This window comes from Micrasema longulum, unplaced genomic scaffold (genome assembly GCF_059751315.1).
Source record: "Micrasema longulum isolate JH-2025_06_02 unplaced genomic scaffold, ASM5975131v1 h1tg000731l, whole genome shotgun sequence".
Classification (NCBI taxonomy): domain Eukaryota; kingdom Metazoa; phylum Arthropoda; class Insecta; order Trichoptera; family Brachycentridae; genus Micrasema; species Micrasema longulum.
This window is the reverse complement of record NW_028277926.1, coordinates 157,017-174,472: the sequence shown is the minus strand read 5'-3', so window position 1 is coordinate 174,472 and position 17,456 is coordinate 157,017. Positions and strand designations below refer to the sequence as shown.

The window sequence follows — 17,456 nt, the reverse complement described above, 5'->3', positions numbered from 1 at the left end:
TAGAAAATTAAAGCTTCTACTGAGATCATCATCATCGTTCCTTTCCGCACCATGGTGCATAGGGCACTGCGTTGCTACACCAATCGCAGCGTATCTTGATCATTTTTGTTACATGAAGTTAAGGTGATCAATTTTACGCATCAGGTACCAGTCTAGGGACTATGAAATATTCCAGTGTAAAAACATCCCTTTGAATAATAGTTCATATCAACCATGTCGGGAATCGAACCCGAGACCTCTTGCATGGTAGGCAAATGCGCTGACCATTACACCACGAGGCCGACTGAGATAGAAAATGTTCACGTAGGTCAAAATATAGAATTTAGAATACTAAAAATGTAAAAAACCTGCTATGAAAATCATACTCGCAAAATAATATGACATTACCCACTGTTGTCAAAAGAATTTGATAAAATTTTTAAATGAGGAACTTCAGCCCTACGGGAAATTGGATACAAATATGTTTTCTTGCGCGGGTAAAATAAGAACATTAAATTGTATCGCAAAGTTACTTCAAAATGTACGGAAAAAATAATAAATATTTTAATAAAAACGCAAATTTAGAATGACGTCACTAGTTTATATGAATCAACCTACGATCTGAGAGGTATGGAAGACTTCTGTTCTGCTTGTCGTTTCTGGACCAATTGGAAGAACTGAATGAGAATAAGCGGAAATGGACCTCTGACGTTTCACGCGGAGTCATTTCTGAAATAAAAAACTTTAAAAAATCGTATCGCTGATAATACGATATATATATATATATTTTAATTAGCTTAGTCTAATAGTCTATTAACAAATAAAAAAATTAAATAACCACTGAACTTGAGGTGGCAAAAAAATGTGTGGTGGAGTACTTGTCTAGATGTATTCGTCACAGTATGAGGATGAGAAAAAAAAACTTTAAACTTCGTGTGCAAACTAGTTTAAATGATAAAAAAATCTCAACCATTGAAAACTATATTGGTTTAGGATTGTACATATAGGATGGGCATGCTTATATTTTAGTTTCTATTTTCTCGCGGTAAATGCAATTGAAAATTTATGAACCGGAGACAGTTATGCTGGATTTTTTTCAATTTCATGACAATGGGTAGCATAGAAATGTGACTAAATCAAATAATTGTATTCTGACTCCTAACCAATGAACCATATGTATATTTTTACTGATAATATTGATTTAAAATCTTTTGCTGACCTCAATATAAATCCATGTATTTACATACCCTTCTTTAATAAATATATAGTCAATATGACTACTAAAATAAAAATTTTAGTCTTTTTTGAACGATTGAATCTAATTATTTGACTTTCACTAACATTTAAGAAAAGGTTGTTTTCTTTACATCAAAGAGAAAGACAATCTATTTTTTTTTGTAAAACAATGCTATTTGCTACACTATGGATCCTTTTGAATATTTCTAGGTCATCAACAAACAAGAATCTCGACATTAAAAAAAAATTATTGACAATGTCATTTATGAACAAAATAAACCAAATCGGACCCAAGTGTGATCCCTATTAAATAATAATAATTAATAACTCTTTGTCCAGTCATATAGAGAGCCCTTAACACCCATCTTGTTCAAATTTAGCAAAAGTAGTGTATGACAGATCTTATCATTTGGTTTGCTAAAATCTGTGTAGACGGAGTCCACCTGCACTTCATCAGACAAAGACTCAGAAATGAAGTTTTCATTTAGAGTCAAGTTTGTTAGAGTGGATCTGTTTGAGAGAAAACCGTGTTTTTTTAATGAAATTACGCTGCGTAAGTGAATTTTTTATTTATCCAGGACTATACTTCCAAACAATTAAAATATCATCGGCCTATGGTTTTCAATATATTTTTTTACCACTTTTATAGAGTGGCACCAAAAACTAGATTTCCACAGAGGAAAGCTGGATAATTTATACATTTCTTCAAAAATAAAGCAGACAAGTTCTTGAGTCTAGCAGATTTGTAGTTTTTAAGACATTTTACTTAATGTTTAATATGAATAACATTGATAGAGCACTGTGATAAATTGAACACTTCAGAAATAGGCAACATAGAGGTATTATAATTTTTGGTAGGATTTTTCAAAGACGGCATTCTCACAGCTATTATTTTTATAATACATTGAAGATGGTAAATAGGACGTGTTTTTTCAACTTCATCAACATTATATTATAACAGATTTTGGATAATCTTTTACATTTAAATCTTAATTTACTTAATATTTTGTAATTTGTAATAGTCGATGATCTCATGTGTGCAATCTTTTTTTTAAAAATTAAGCTTATTAATTCTCTTCTAAAGCGTAATGAACTGACTATTGTGCGCGAAGTTCACGCATCTCTGTCGTACGTAGCGAATCTCCTGCGACTTTCCCGTTCCGCCCCGGTACCCCGTTCCAGCCCGGGTTCCCCTACTGACACTTAAATCTGCAAATTTGGAACAACCAGTTTACAAATTCAGTAAATAGAGTTTTTTGCCTCGCAGAAACGGTAGAACAGCCTTCTATTGAAAACATAATTTAAATCTTAATGACTCCCGAGGGGGTGAAATCCAGTCTTTTGTCTACGAACATTTGGACAAACTCAAATATTGTAATGAAACCAATTGGTCCAAGATAAGTATAAAAAATTGGAAAATTGTTTTCAGGCTTTGCCTAGTATGTAAAATAATTCAGTCAGATGAATCTCTTCACAACAATAAAGGTTTCAGCTCTTTGCCTTCACTAAAATCAACAAATGGAAGAATTGAAGAAATATCGATGTTCATCACATAGGCAAAATGGTGAATGTTACACCGTGTGTAAAGTGGCCACTTAAACCAGCCAATGACAGGTCATTCGTCCTGTAAATGCCTAGACTTCCATATTCCCTTATTTAAGGTATTCTCCATCCCTGTTGTAATTTGTTGATAATAATATCTATGTTAGTTTACCTTTTAATTTTTATCTGTGGTTCAGCTGTCAAACACTAAGCAGCACGCGCCCCTATCTCGTTGATTATAAATACATAAATTACAATATTTTTGGACAATTTAACGAAATTTTTGCATACGGGTCGTCGCAAAAGGTAAGTAACAATTCCACTTTGGAAAGTAAAACAGTATAGATTTGATTTGTAGCACAACAGGACAGGAGGCTCAATTACAGCGGTGAATCGGTGGCTGTAGAAAGATGGAAAGATCCCACTTACTTGTTTTGTTCTCACCGGGAATCGAACCTGACACTCCCGTACGTGAAGCAAGCGTCTTGCGTATTTTATACGAGGACTGAAGAGCTGTTTTTTAGGATCGGCCATGCAGGATACGACCGTAGCCATAACCATAGACAACTTTTGATGAACTTTTATAAATCTTCAAATTTATTGCAAAAGAAAGAAAAAACGTTATTGAGAAGGAAATATGGAAGTCTAGGCTTATGCCCTGGTAAAATTAGAAGTATAAAAATTGGAAAATTGGAAAACTGTTTTCAGGCGTTGCCTAATTGGTGATTTGGTTCAGCCGGATGAATCTCACCCGCATGATAAAGGTTTCGGCTGCTTTACTTCACAAGAATCAACTGATGGAAGAATTGAGGAAATGTAAATGTTTAAACATGGGCAGAATGGTGAATGTTACACAGAGTGTAAAGTGGCCACTTAAACCAGTCAATGACAGATCATTAGCCCTGTAAATGCCTAGACTCCCATATTCTTTTCTCAATATTGTTTTCCCTCTCTTTGGCAATAAATTTGGATATAAATAGCTCCCTAGGGAGGAAATCCAGCAAATCAACAAGCATTTGGACATTTTCAAACATTGTTTTCATAACAATATTCTGAGTTTGCCCAAATTTTTGTAGACAAGGACTGGATTCGACTCCCTGCGGAGCTGTTTACATTAACATATTACAACAGAGATGTAGAACGATGTAGGTGAAATAATTCAATTAGATGAATCTCACCCGCATAAATAAAGGTTTCAGCTCTTTAACTTCACAAACATCAACAGATTTTATTTATTTTTATTTTTTATTTTATTTATTTCGAATACAAATAGATGTACAGGTTAAATTAATAAATATTTTTTAAAGCTATATAAAATGTATACATAGTAGGGCCTGCCATCCAATTATATGTATTCACTAAATAATACTGTAATAAAGCGACGACGGCTTGAAATTTAAACTATATAAATAATAAATTATGTTAAAATAAGATAAATATGGACAAAACAAGGAGATAGTGGAAAGGAAAAGAAGGAAATTGATAAGGAGTGGTAAAGGATGATTGAAGAAAAGTGAGAGCGTTAAATTGCATTTGATTTAATGATTAAATGAATTATGAATGAAGAGCATGAATCAAGCCTATTAATTCTCTTCTGTACATATTGTATGAAGTGTTAAATATATCAAGACTATTCAATTTTTTGTTAAATGTTTCACATAACGGGATCGTTGAATGTTTCTGATGATTAGTTTTTTGAATTTTACCAATATAGAAAATATCAGATAGTCTAGTTGGCCTGGAGGGGACACGGTAAGCAGCCAAAGATGAAAGAATTGAACAAATATAGATGTTTAAATATGGTAAGAATGGTGAATGTTACACAGTGTGTAAAGTGGCCGTTTAAACCAGCCGTTGACAGGTCATAAGCCCTGTAGATGCCTAGACTTCTATATTACCTTCTCTTAAATGTTCTTCATCTCTGTTGTAATATGTTATTGTTTTCATATATCTTCTTTTTATTGAATTGTATATTAGAAGTGCAGTGTGTGACCACTACCTTTCTTAATTTATACTGTAAAATAACATTAAGAACCCTGAATTCTTTGAAAAGCAAGTCACTTGGATAACAAAACGTTTTTTGGAAAATGACTTGGGTCAATGATTCCTGTGCAATTGTTACCGCTTTATGATTGGCAAGCTCCCCAAATCTGTTCCATCCAAAGAACCCACTGTAGTTTTTTTTTCTTATGAAGAAAAGCTGAGATGCTATCATTGGATAACTAAGATGCGACATTATTTCATTTCAACATCGTATTACATCATATGTCTTATTTTATTATTTCTAAACATAACGTAACGTTGATTCTAGCATTTCGAGTTGGTAATTATCTGTTTTAAATAAGCGAGTTGTATAACTTCCAGGATTAATCAAAGATATCCTTTGTGACTTTTCTCGAAAGAAAAAGAAATGGATATCGCTCCAGTGAATATTAAGTCTGAACCGGGGACTGGCGATATAGAAGGCGAGATTCTGCATACTGGGGAAGACGCGTCATGTCCCTGTGTAGGAGAAGAGCCAGGTGTTTCAACCGTGAAGGCTGAACCGTGGTCTGGCAATATAGAAGAAGATATTATCTATATTAAGGAAGAGACGCCATGTCCCCATACAAGCGAGAAGCTAGGTGTTAGTACTGTGAAGGTTGAACCGTCGACTGGCGAAGTTGAGGGAGATATTCTTCATACTCGAGAAGAGGCTTCATGCCCCTATATAAGCGAGGAGCCAGGTGTTGTTACCGTGAAGGCTGAACCAGGCACCAGTAGTCACCAGCCAAAGATTACCAGTGATGTCTTCACAGAGTTAGATATTGATTATCCCGACATTAAACAAGAATGTTTGGATTCTTATCGTAAGAATAAAATTGCCTCAAGTAAGTTATACTCCCTTCTGCATTATTTGCTCTGAGATTACGTCTATGAACACGCAGAAGACTGAAACTCCATATTTCTTGCGTATATTTGAAAAAATCTCAGTAACTTTAAATTAAAAGTAATTGTTTAATGGAAGAATCAGATGACTTCCAAAAAGTTTGATCGAAATCTAGTATACGAATGTAATTACTATTTATGAAAAACGAACACATAAATCGTCAAATAGGTGCGAAAGTTTTCACGGTCACTGTTATCAATATGTTTCTTTTTTGGGTGATACCGTGTGTGTTGGATTTATTCTGACGTTTCGGCTACCATTGCAGGAGCCATCTTCAGGGTAAACTGATTGTTTTTTAGAGTTTTTGAGTATCACCCAAAAAAGAAACATATTGACAAAAGTCGTCGTTCTGATACACTTTCTAAAAAAACGAAAAAATCGTTTTTAATAATATCGATTTTGTCTAATTTAGTCAGGCTTAAAAGGTTCGACGGTTGTCGTTTTCGCACCGTATCGGACAGGTATCTTCAAGACAGTGACTCACCATATATCGTTACAATTTTTTCAAATCCAAAGAACAAAAGTTGTAATGTTTACATATTTAATTTTAAATAAATTCAGTAATTGATATCTCATTTACGATTATATTTTTTTATATCTGAACACGAGTGTATACTCAAACCTAGCAATAGTGATACATTACCGGGTTCAATTTGTCAATAATAAAAAATATTTGAATTTTTTCATCCATTTCGTTCTTTTAAGGCATAATTCTCCGTCCAATTTTCCGTTGATAAAATTTTTATTCCTTTACATTTTTTATTAAGATTTGATATAATATCGTTTCAAACTATACTTGTTTTTGTTTCAGATTTACAAGCAAGCCAGAAATATTTCGCCTGTTCAAAGTGTCAATATAAATCTCCAAAGAAGAGTTCATTAAAATTGCACTCGTTTATTCATGCCAGCGAGAAACCATTCTCATGTTTAGAGTGCCATTTTAAATGTTCTTGGAAAGGTAATTTAAAACAACACATGTTGACGCATACCGGGGAGAAACCATTCTCATGTTCGGAGTGCCACTTTAAATTTTCTCAGAAAAGTCATTTAAAATCCCACATGTTGACGCATACTGGTGAGAAATCATTATCATGTTCAGAGTGCAAATTTAAATTTTCTCAGAAGTGTTATTTAAAATTACACATGTTGACTCATACCGGCGCGAAACCATTCACATGCTCAGAGTGTCAGTATAAGTGTTCTCAGAAAGGTACTTTAAATAGACACATGTTGACACATACTGGTGAGAAACCATTCACATGCTCAAAGTGCGAATTTAAATGTTCTCAGAAAGTTAATTTAAAATTTCACAATTTGACGCATACCGGTGAGAAACCATTCTCATGCTCAGAGTGCCAATACAAATGTTCTCGGAGAAGATCTTTGAAATCACACATCTTAACTCATACCCATGAGAAACCATCAAAATTATGTATTTTTTAGAATATATCTAATTTTAAGGAATATTTATATATGTTTAATAATGTTTTTCAATAATAAAATTTATTTATTTTATTTATTTATTCAAAATTACAAAATTAAATATTTTATGAACTTATTAAGGCTTTTTAGGCTATGCCCTTGTCAAGCCACAATAAATAGCAATAAAAATACATAGTAAAATTAAATAGATCAAATTATTATGACATAGAATAACAGTCTAGAAAAAAAGGTAAATGTAATAAATAATCAAATTCCAAAGAATACAATGCAAAAAAGATAATCAGAAATAATTCTTAAAATATGAATTATACAAATCATACAAAAATTACAATAGAGATCAATCAAAGTGAGGGCAATCACTACAGCCCGCACAGGACACTGTAGATTAAACAACACCTGCCCGATACTTAACGGATCTAGGCTTTGAGGAGAAGATTTAGCAAAATGATAACTCTGGTAAAACTATCCACGGTGACCCGTCACAACAGATCTTCACAGGTCGCAGTGACTTCAGGATCTTGTAAAGCACTGACCCCCACCCTTTAAAATAAGAACTACTAGTTCCGGAAAGCACAGATCCTTCCATCTACAGGTGTTATTATAAACTAAACATAAAAATACGGAAATGAAAATCTCTAGGTACTGGTTCTGGCAGGGGTGGGTAAATAGAAAATATTGTATTGAAGGTTACATTCTAATAAACTGTAGGTACAACATTTTGATATTTTGCTAAAAGAAAAAACTCCATTTAAACTCATCAGTATAGAAATAGAACACACTTGAAACGCGTTTTCACCTTTTGTGTTGCGAGACGATTCCAAACATTCTCGTTTTGTTTATTGAGATGCTTAATGTCTATTTCCTCCATAGCACTCAGCCGTTCAGTACCGGGTCTCCTTCTCTCCTTCTACTTCGTCAGTCCCAAGTTCTGTCTTCACAGTAACAACACCTGGTTCCTCGCTTCCGTAGGGAGATGGAGCCCCTTCCACAGTATCCTCCGCGACATCTCGTTTTACATCGCCAGTCTCCGGTTCAGACTTAACACTGACTGAAGCAACGTTCATATGTTCCATAGTGTTCGGGACGAATATAAAAACCACACTCTATCTGCTTATTAATCTGCAGTTTGTTTAGTATAATATAAAATGACGTTAGAAATTAATACATAAAAAAATAAGGGATACAGATTAAATTTGAAAAAAATAACTTGAACTACAGATTTCTCAGTTATATTTATAATGGATGCAGAAGGGAAATAAACAAAAAGACGTATGCAAGATCAAAATAGCAATGAAAAAACCAATTGGAAATTTAAAGTAATGTTCGCACACGATAAGTTGCCGATTAATTGAAAAAATATTACGAGATTTTCAATGTAATAGGTTAAAAAACCTGTTATGAATTCGCGTTCATCAACCCACACCAATTAAATCCCTGTCTTTCCGGCGGCAATGACTTACAACCAATTCCAGCCTTAAGATCACGTTTCTGACCAATAGGCTCACTTCTCTCTCGCCACTGGCTTGGAGTAATTTAAACTTGTGGTACCCCTAATATCAAATACTGTCGATGAACTAAGTTACCTTGGACCGAGTGGGCTAACAACCAATTTCGTTTTACTTGTTGCTCCCATCAATGTTACACTAATAAGTCAACTTTTTGCGTCCGTGATCGTACAACCGTAGAAGATTCCGCTGACTCCCAGAGGCCACCACCACCTCTGGAAACTACGAGCAGCTTCCCTCGACGACTTCAGGACCTGGGTCCGGGTGCAGATTGCCATACAATGGATCGAGGATACCACGGCATCAGAGCGCCCGTCGCGACCTAAAGTCAGTACTAAAAGCAATCCTTTGTAATCAATACCGAAATCATCCCATACAGTTATCAAGGCAAGGCACTCATGAATATTAATCTTAATTATTAACCTCAAGTCATTTCCTTTACCAATTTAGTCCTAGTTTGTACATGTAATCACCCACGAAATATTTGCTGTCATATGTTAGGCCAGCATTATACTGGTCTCGTTCATTTGGAATGTAAGGCCCTTACACTAAATTTTTTTTTTATTAACAAAATAAATATTTGCGTTCTTATGATTTACCCAAATATTTAATTTTGAGGGCCATTTTCAACGAGTTGTAAATAACTCACTATTAGAAAATGGGAATAAAGTTGAGGTAGAGAAGAATTCGAACCACAGACCTTTGGTTCGTGGGTCCGAGCACAGGCACAGTTAGCAAGATAAAGGTTTTCGAATATGATTGAAAGAGAATTTCGTCAGAATCTCTGGCATAAATCCTGCCGTACTGTTTTGGTTACTTAATAGTTTCCTGTGATGTAAATTGCTAATTGTTTATCTTGAGTTGTTTGAGTGCGAATAGCATAGAGATAATTTTGTGAATGTTATTGATATGCGGAGGAATTTCTAAATTCAGTTCTTTTTTACGGTTTACTTGTAAAGAAACATTACAATTTCGCTAAATTACTATGTTAATAATTTAAGTTAACGTGCGAAACAGAAATACACTTGAATTTATGAACAGTTTCGGGAAAGGGCGGACACTGTCATCGTATGAACATTATTATGTAAAATTAACGGAGATATGGCATTCTAGTATATAATGAATAGGTACAACACGCCATTTTTAAAACGTTCCTCAAAGAACATAATAGTTTAAATCAATATGAAAATAGGAGGCGACACTATAAAATTTATTCTCACCTTCAGTGTTGCGAGAGGATTTTATCATTTCTTGTTTTATATTGGGATGCTCAATATCGAATTCCAGTTCAATACACTGTCGTTTAGTAGTATTTCCCGGTTCAGCCTTAACCGCAGAAACACCCGGCGCTTTACTTCCGTAGGGCCATAGCGTTTCTTCCACAGTATGAAGAATATCTACTTCTACATCACCAGTTCCCGGTTCAGCCTTCACAGTAACAAAACCTGGATCCTCGTTTTTGTACCGAGATAAAGCCCCTTCCACAGTGTGGAGAATATCTCCTTTCATATCGCCAGTCCTTGGTTCATCCTTCACGGTAACAACACCTGGCTTCTCACTTCCGCCGGGCTAGAGCGCTCCTCCCCCAGTATGGAGAATATTTTATTTTTTTGCACCACAACAGGCCAGGAGGCCTAATTACAGTGGTGAATTACATCACAAAGTACCCAGGCTTGAGAAAAATCACATTTTAATTTTTGTGTTCTCACCGGGAATCGAACCCGGAACCTTCCGTGCGTGAGTCAAGCGTCTTGACCACTACACCACGGAGGCCGCCAATATCTACTTCTACATCACCAGTTCCCGGTTCAGCCTTCACAGTAACAACACGTGGATCCTCGTTTCTGTACCGAGATGAAGCCGCTTCCACAGGGTGGAGAATATCTCCTTTCATATCGCCAGTCCTTGATTCATCCTTCACACTAACTAAAGCAACTTTCATTTGTTCCATAGTCTTTTACTCGAATACAAAGACTTCGCATAGTCGCGATTAATCACCTAAAAACACACACCTAGAACTATTTGTTAATATTATTTATTTATGCTAGAAATAATTAGTAAAAAAAAAAATACAGAAGAACGAGAGAGTTTCCTACGATCACAATACTAGATAAAAAAAGGTCCTTAGGCTACTATTCTAAATACTCTCGCGAGAACGCTTTTAAAGCTCGTATTTACGGACTAAATACGCGTTATAAAAGCGTTTTCTACGGCCGCGAGAGCGTTCAGAATAGCAACAAAATAATAATCATATTCATACAATAATATAGTTCCTTTATTTGCTATTTTCTTCGCGCAAGTAACTTGTTTATACATCATTAGAAAAAATGAAAGTTCAACTCCAAATTTATAGTCAAAAAGTTCATTTTACATTTTTATCCAATAACAAAACGACTTTCTATAATTTCAGAATACAAACATAAATTCCAAAATATCATAAGAGATGTTTATGGACTCGCTCACAGCTTTAGTTACGTTGACCTTACGCCCCGTAATGTAGGTAATATTTAATTTCTAGTAAAGTTTCTATTTTTTAGTTAACAAATATTAGTCAAATTACCCAAAGCTGCTTCTCTGTTGGTGGCGAGCGAATTTGCACTTAACTGGGGATTACACGCTCGTCTTATACCGATAACAATGCCTTAGGATTTATGGGAACTGTCAGAACACGAAATTGCTACCATAAGCTATAAATGCTGCGAATTGTGTGGACAATGTTGCCAGTCTAAAGTTCTTATGTAAGAAACGCTTAGAATGTGACACACTTATCACTTGTTAAAAACGGTCGTGTGGTCGTTTGGTGATGAAATGTGATTAATTAAAAAAAGTTTTTTTTTCGCTCAATATTAATATTTTTTGTTTTGGATTCGTTTCGACGTTTTGACAACTATTGCTTAATTGGGTCTTCACTTCTTAAGTGATCGTAAATTTCTTAATGGAAACATTGTTAGTTACAGCACTGGACACGGCAACTTTGATAACCATAGTGGGTATATAGATGATATATTTACTTATGATCTGGCCACAAAGTATGAATATACCAAATATTTTTCTAGATCACATAAATTCATTACACCCCGTTATAAAGTTCAAAGTGGAACTACAAGACAATGAATCTTCCTTTTTCGGATGTCAAAGTAATGAAGAAATGAAATCAACATTTTTTTGAGTATGTACAAATATTTATAGACAGGCTGGATTACCTCCCTAGGGGGTTATTTAAATCTAAATTTGTTTCTACAGAGAGGGAAAACATTTTCGATAAGAGCATGTGAAAGAGAACTGATAAAAATACATGAAATAGATTTAGAATAGTTGATTCTATTTTCGAAATTAATATGGATATTACGAAGAAATGTTTTCATACATAAATGTAAAAAAGAAATTTAATAAAAATACGTTAGAAAAACGCAACATGTGACATCAAGATTCATGACAATATTTTAAACAAAATTGAATGGGAGGTATAATTAAACATGAATCGTTACGTATTAGGGGCGTGGCCATTTGAATGACCATTTTTGGTCATTGGTGAATATTTTTTATGCTACTAATAAAATAAAAAAAATGCAAAAAATATTTTTTTACGGGACATTATTTCATAGACCCTTATTACTTTGAAAATGTAAAAAAAGGTGATATTAACCTATTACCTATAGTAAATCCATGTACTTGAAATTTTATCAAACTGAACGGTTTGGGTAGGTAGGAAGAAGTTGCCATGAGCCACAATATGCTCGCCCTTATATGTATATGTATATGTATAGGGAGTGTTTAATTAATAAATAAGTTCAAGCTTATAATACTAAAAAAAAAAATACCATTCACTGAGTCCAAAAACACCTATTAAAATTCTTAATATTCTCACATTTTACCTAAGCTGGGTACCAGGAAATAAAAATGCATGACAGCTGCTATTTTCTTTAGTGTTGATTATGCTACTGCTGGTATACTTTTCAAATAAGTTTTAAAAAAATATACATACCTTCAGAAATCCCAGATCATTAAATAAATATCACTTTGAAGCCACAAGTGAACATCTGACAGTTGACAAAATACGTTTTGTTTGCATATGCCGACCGACGATATGTTAATGACAATTAAGTGTCAGTTTATTCCATTTAGATATAATATATATAGATGACCCTCCATACATATCCGAGCTAAAAAGTCGTCCCCAGAGGAAAGAGAATGACCAGCAGAGGGAGCAAGTGTCGCACGTATCACGTCGACTTTGGCAAGCAAAACACGTAGTACAGTAAAAAGCACTGACTGTTTACATCAGTAAGTTTTATTCAGTATGTCGTTCCCTTCCGCATACACGTCACCTTTGTTTATCGTTTCACTATACACCCGACTAACTGAGCAGGACAGAGCTAGGATATAGCTCACGACTGGTAACATATGGATAAACCTTTTCTTTACATTAAAATAGCTATTTTAAACGATTATTGATTAAGATAAAATTATTACTTACCGGTGAAAAATTACACCATCGCTTTTTCGATCTTTTCCAGATCGATTTGTGCAGTATCTTAGCGTACATATAGGCAATTTAGTAATTGTGAGAAGACAAAAGTTCAAAAGTAGCCGGCGAACGCTCGCAACAGACTAAAGTCCGTCCTATCGAACAAATGCCAATTGGCCACAGGTTGAGGGACTATTTTTCGAACGCTAATGCTTAGTCTAGTTATATACCTCAGTGGTTAATTCTAATTATTATGAGTTTTGTTAGACATAAGTATAGCTTTTAAAATTGTGTAAGCGTTGGAAAAGGACGACAACCCGGGTGATCCCATAAAAGGGCCCGCAGCTCTTAGAATAAGTTTTATTTATTTATTTTGGATATCAACAGTAATACAGCGAATATACATAGCACAAACGAAAAAAAGCGTAAAATGAAACTTATAACATATCCATAAAAAAATAGGTATTTATTAAGAGTTTGGGAGTGTGTGTGAGAGAGAGGGAGGGTGAAGTTATGTGTATATGTGAGTAAATATCAATTTCGTCTTATTAAAATTAGAGTGCATAAGTTAGTATTTGTAAACATCATGAAATTGCAAGCTTAAGAAGATATGTTAAAAAGAGTAGGGTACTTAAACAAATAAACATAAACAATGTGAAATATCAGCAAAGACTCAAATACTAAGTATTAATTTTAGAGCTCGAGTTTTAAAGGGGTTTTTTTTATTTTTTATCATTTCGTAAATCACATAATACAAAATATTTTACAAAGTACAATACATATGCATTACATTCCCGGTGGTTACTACAACTCAATTCAGTGGTGGTATTCTGAATCTCCTCTATCGCCTTAAGAGTGGTTTATTTAAGGATTTTTATTTTTTGCATGCACCACTTTACTTCATTTATGGCGACACTGATGATTAAATGTCAAAAAAATACGAACACGTCAAACCAAACAAGAAAATGTTCATTTATACCATTATTGCTACCTTAAGCATTACTCAAAGCACTTAATTAGGTTGAATTGACGAAACCGTATTTTTTCCGTTTTTTAAACAGTATTATACATCATTTGACGTTTAATCATCAGTGTGGAAAAAAAATAAAAATCCCCAATTTCATCACTCTCTAGGGGATAAAGAAGATTCAGAATACCACCACTGGACAAAAATATTACGAAAATGGCGCTATTTAAGTTATCCATAGTAATAACGCATATTAAAAAGAAACAAAGCATGTTTAGCGCCTTTATAACTAAATATAACACAACAATGTAGAAGCCAAAAACATTTTCTTGCACAATTAAACTAAATCTAGAACTAAGGGAGATAAGGTCGTTAACAATACATACTACGCAGTTGATACGACCATTGTGGCAGTGTCAATTCCTGATGATTACAACATATCTACCTTATTTAGGAAAACAAAAAGTTAAAATATTTCAGTTTTAAAATCTCGAGCCACAGCGTCCTAAACTCCAATGTGATGGAACAAACAAAAAAACCCTTGGCAGCATCTGGATGCCTAAAAAATGTCGTATGGTACGACAAACACATGCGGATAGAAAGCAAGATTCGGATATACAGAACGTGTGTCAGATCAATCATTGTGTATGCAAGAGACGAGAATAGATACAGTAAGAACAAAAAAAAAAAAATAAATGCTTAGAACGTCAGGGATGAAATTACTAAGGGCAATCGCAGGGAAAACCCTAAAGAGCAGAATCTAGAGTCAAAAAGTTAGTTGGACTTGCGATACCCAAGGTGTAGTAGATAGATTCTGGAGAGATTACGTCAATAGAATGGACAGCCCCAGAATCTTCAATACCATAGCCCACGAAATCCCAGTTGTTCCCCGTCTGCTCGTAAGACCACCAAGGAGAGAGAAAGACAGCCGGAGTCTCGGGAGTCAGCTTCTAAGAGATAACAGATCAACCGATCTTAACAAAGAAGAAGAAGCTTTCAGAAATAATTTTCACCCAGATTTTCCAAGAAAAAGTCTCGGCAGAAGTCCTCGAGAGCCTTGCAAATTACGCATTTTATTTTCTTTAATTTTGGTCGGAAGTTTATTAAACAGCGTTTGAGACAGATATTCTACAAGGACTTTTAACCAAACTTGGTTGAATAAAATCTTGGTATTTGCAGGTTTTTATGAGCTGCGCTGAAAAAGAAAACTGGACTTACTCACCAAATTACGCACGCTTCCCAAGTCACTTTAAAAACGTATTGATAAAAAAATAATAACACGCCCACAAGGCGTTTGAACATCCCACTTCTGTCAGAGAGTTGTTTGAGTATGTGATTACAATATACGCCTTCAGTACGTCAACGGTGTTGCTGCAATATTGTGTGATTGTTGTGCAATACAATATTGGTATGGTAAATAGCTGCCAATCAGTTCTTCTACCACCAGTTGTTTCCAGCCGCTAGGAACGCTGGGAGCTAGGCATGGGTAACTCAAGATGATTATTTTTTGAGCTGCAGGTCAGCTCGCAGCTCAAGTACTTGAGCTGCAGCAATAAATGGAAAGAATGAAAATAATTTTTTTAATGTTTTTTTTTAGATTGCAAAAAACTGTCTATTTTTTACGCAGTCTAATTTTTAAGAAATTCAGGGTTATAGATATGAAATCGTTATTTACTAACTATATTTACAATTCATTTTTAAGTAGCACTCATTAAAAACACTGCATACTTTTCGTAACTTTAAGAATATTTACAATAACATTAACAATTGCAAGACGTCAGTTCCCATAATGAACGCAATTTCTTTTTTCTTTTATGTAATGGGAAACGATAATACAAAATAAAAAACAATTTTTTAGGGCTTAAAAATAATTAAGAACTCTAGGTTAAGCACAAACCTCACGTTTAGTATTTCCGCAGAGAGAACAATCTTACCAGTAAGATGTAATGAAGGACGAATATAATTCACTTTATTAAAAGTACATTCCTGATAAAATTAAAATTGACACTCTGAGCATTAGAATAGCTTTCGATTTAATTTTAAATGCCTAAAGTTAAATTTTAAATAGGATTTTCAGCAATGAAACAAAACTAGTAAAAAATAAATGGCTTTAAGCTGGTATGAGTTACCATGTGTGAATTTAAAGTCCTTTTCTGAGAACATTAAAATTGACGCCTGAGCATGACTATGGTTTTTCACCGGTATTGCTTAGATGTTTGCTTAAAATTTTATACAAAATCCCCGAGATCATTCAAATTGGCACTGTGAGCATAAAAACGGTTTCTCACCGGTATGAGTCATCAAGTGTGATTTTAAATAACTTTTCCGAGAACATTTAAACTGCCACAGAGAACATGAACATGTTTATAGTTTCTCTCCGGTATGAGCAAATACGTGTGATTCAAATCTCCTAATTGAGTACATTAAGATTGGCACTCTGAGCTTGATAGTGGTTTCTCACGGGTATGAGTCAACATATGTGTTTTTAAATTACTTTTCCGAGAAAATTTAAATTGGCACTGTGAGCATGCGAATGGTTTCTCACCGGTATGCGTCAACAGGTGTGAATTTAAATATCTTTTCCGAGAACATTTAAATTGGCACTGTGAACATGAGAATGGTTTCTCATCGGTGTGAGTAAGCATGTGTAATTTTAAATAACTTTTTAGAGAACATTTAAATTGACACTCTGAACATGAGATTAGTTTCTCACGGGTATGAGTCAACATATGTAATTTTAAACTACTTGTACGAGTACATTTAAATTGGCACTCTGAGCATGAGAACGGTTTCTCACCGGTATGAGTTAACATGTGTGATTTTAAATGACCTTTCTGAGAAGATTTAAATTGGCATTCTGGACACGAGAATGGTTTCTCACCGGTATGAGTCAACATATGTGATTTTAGAGTATATTTCTGAGAACATACAAAATGGCACAGTGAACATGAGAATGGTTTCTCACCGGTATGAGTTCTTAAATGTGATTTCAAAGAATTTCTCCGGGAACATTTAAATTGGCATTCTGAACATGAGAATGGTTTCTCACCGGAATGAGTTAGGAGATGTGATTTTAAAGAATGTTTATGAGAACATACAAAATGGCACTTTGAACATGAGAATGGTTTCTCACCAGTATGAGTTCTTATGTGTGAATTTAAAGAACTTTTCTGAGAACATTTAAATTGGCATTCTGAACATGAGTATGGTTTCTCACCGGTATGAGTTACCATGTGCGACATCAAATTACCCTTTTTTGAGCATTTATATTGACACTCTGAACAGGTGAAGTATTTCTGGGCTGCTTGTAAATCTGAAACAAAAACAAAAATAATGTATAAAACCTCTCATATCTTGTAATGTTAATTTCTAGAATAAGACGAGCTT

The 17,456-nt window shown here is 34.3% G+C and overlaps 1 long non-coding RNA gene across 1 annotated transcript; it reads left to right on the top strand.

Moving 5' to 3' along the window:
- Nucleotides 1-2,951: 2,951 nt before the first annotated feature.
- On the top strand, nucleotides 2,952-7,140 carry LOC148279336 (uncharacterized). The gene is made up of 3 exons (XR_015822924.1): nucleotides 2,952-3,063; nucleotides 5,122-5,627; nucleotides 6,498-7,140. It is a non-coding gene; the product is annotated as an uncharacterized LOC148279336 (long non-coding RNA).
- Nucleotides 7,141-17,456: the final 10,316 nt, after the last annotated feature.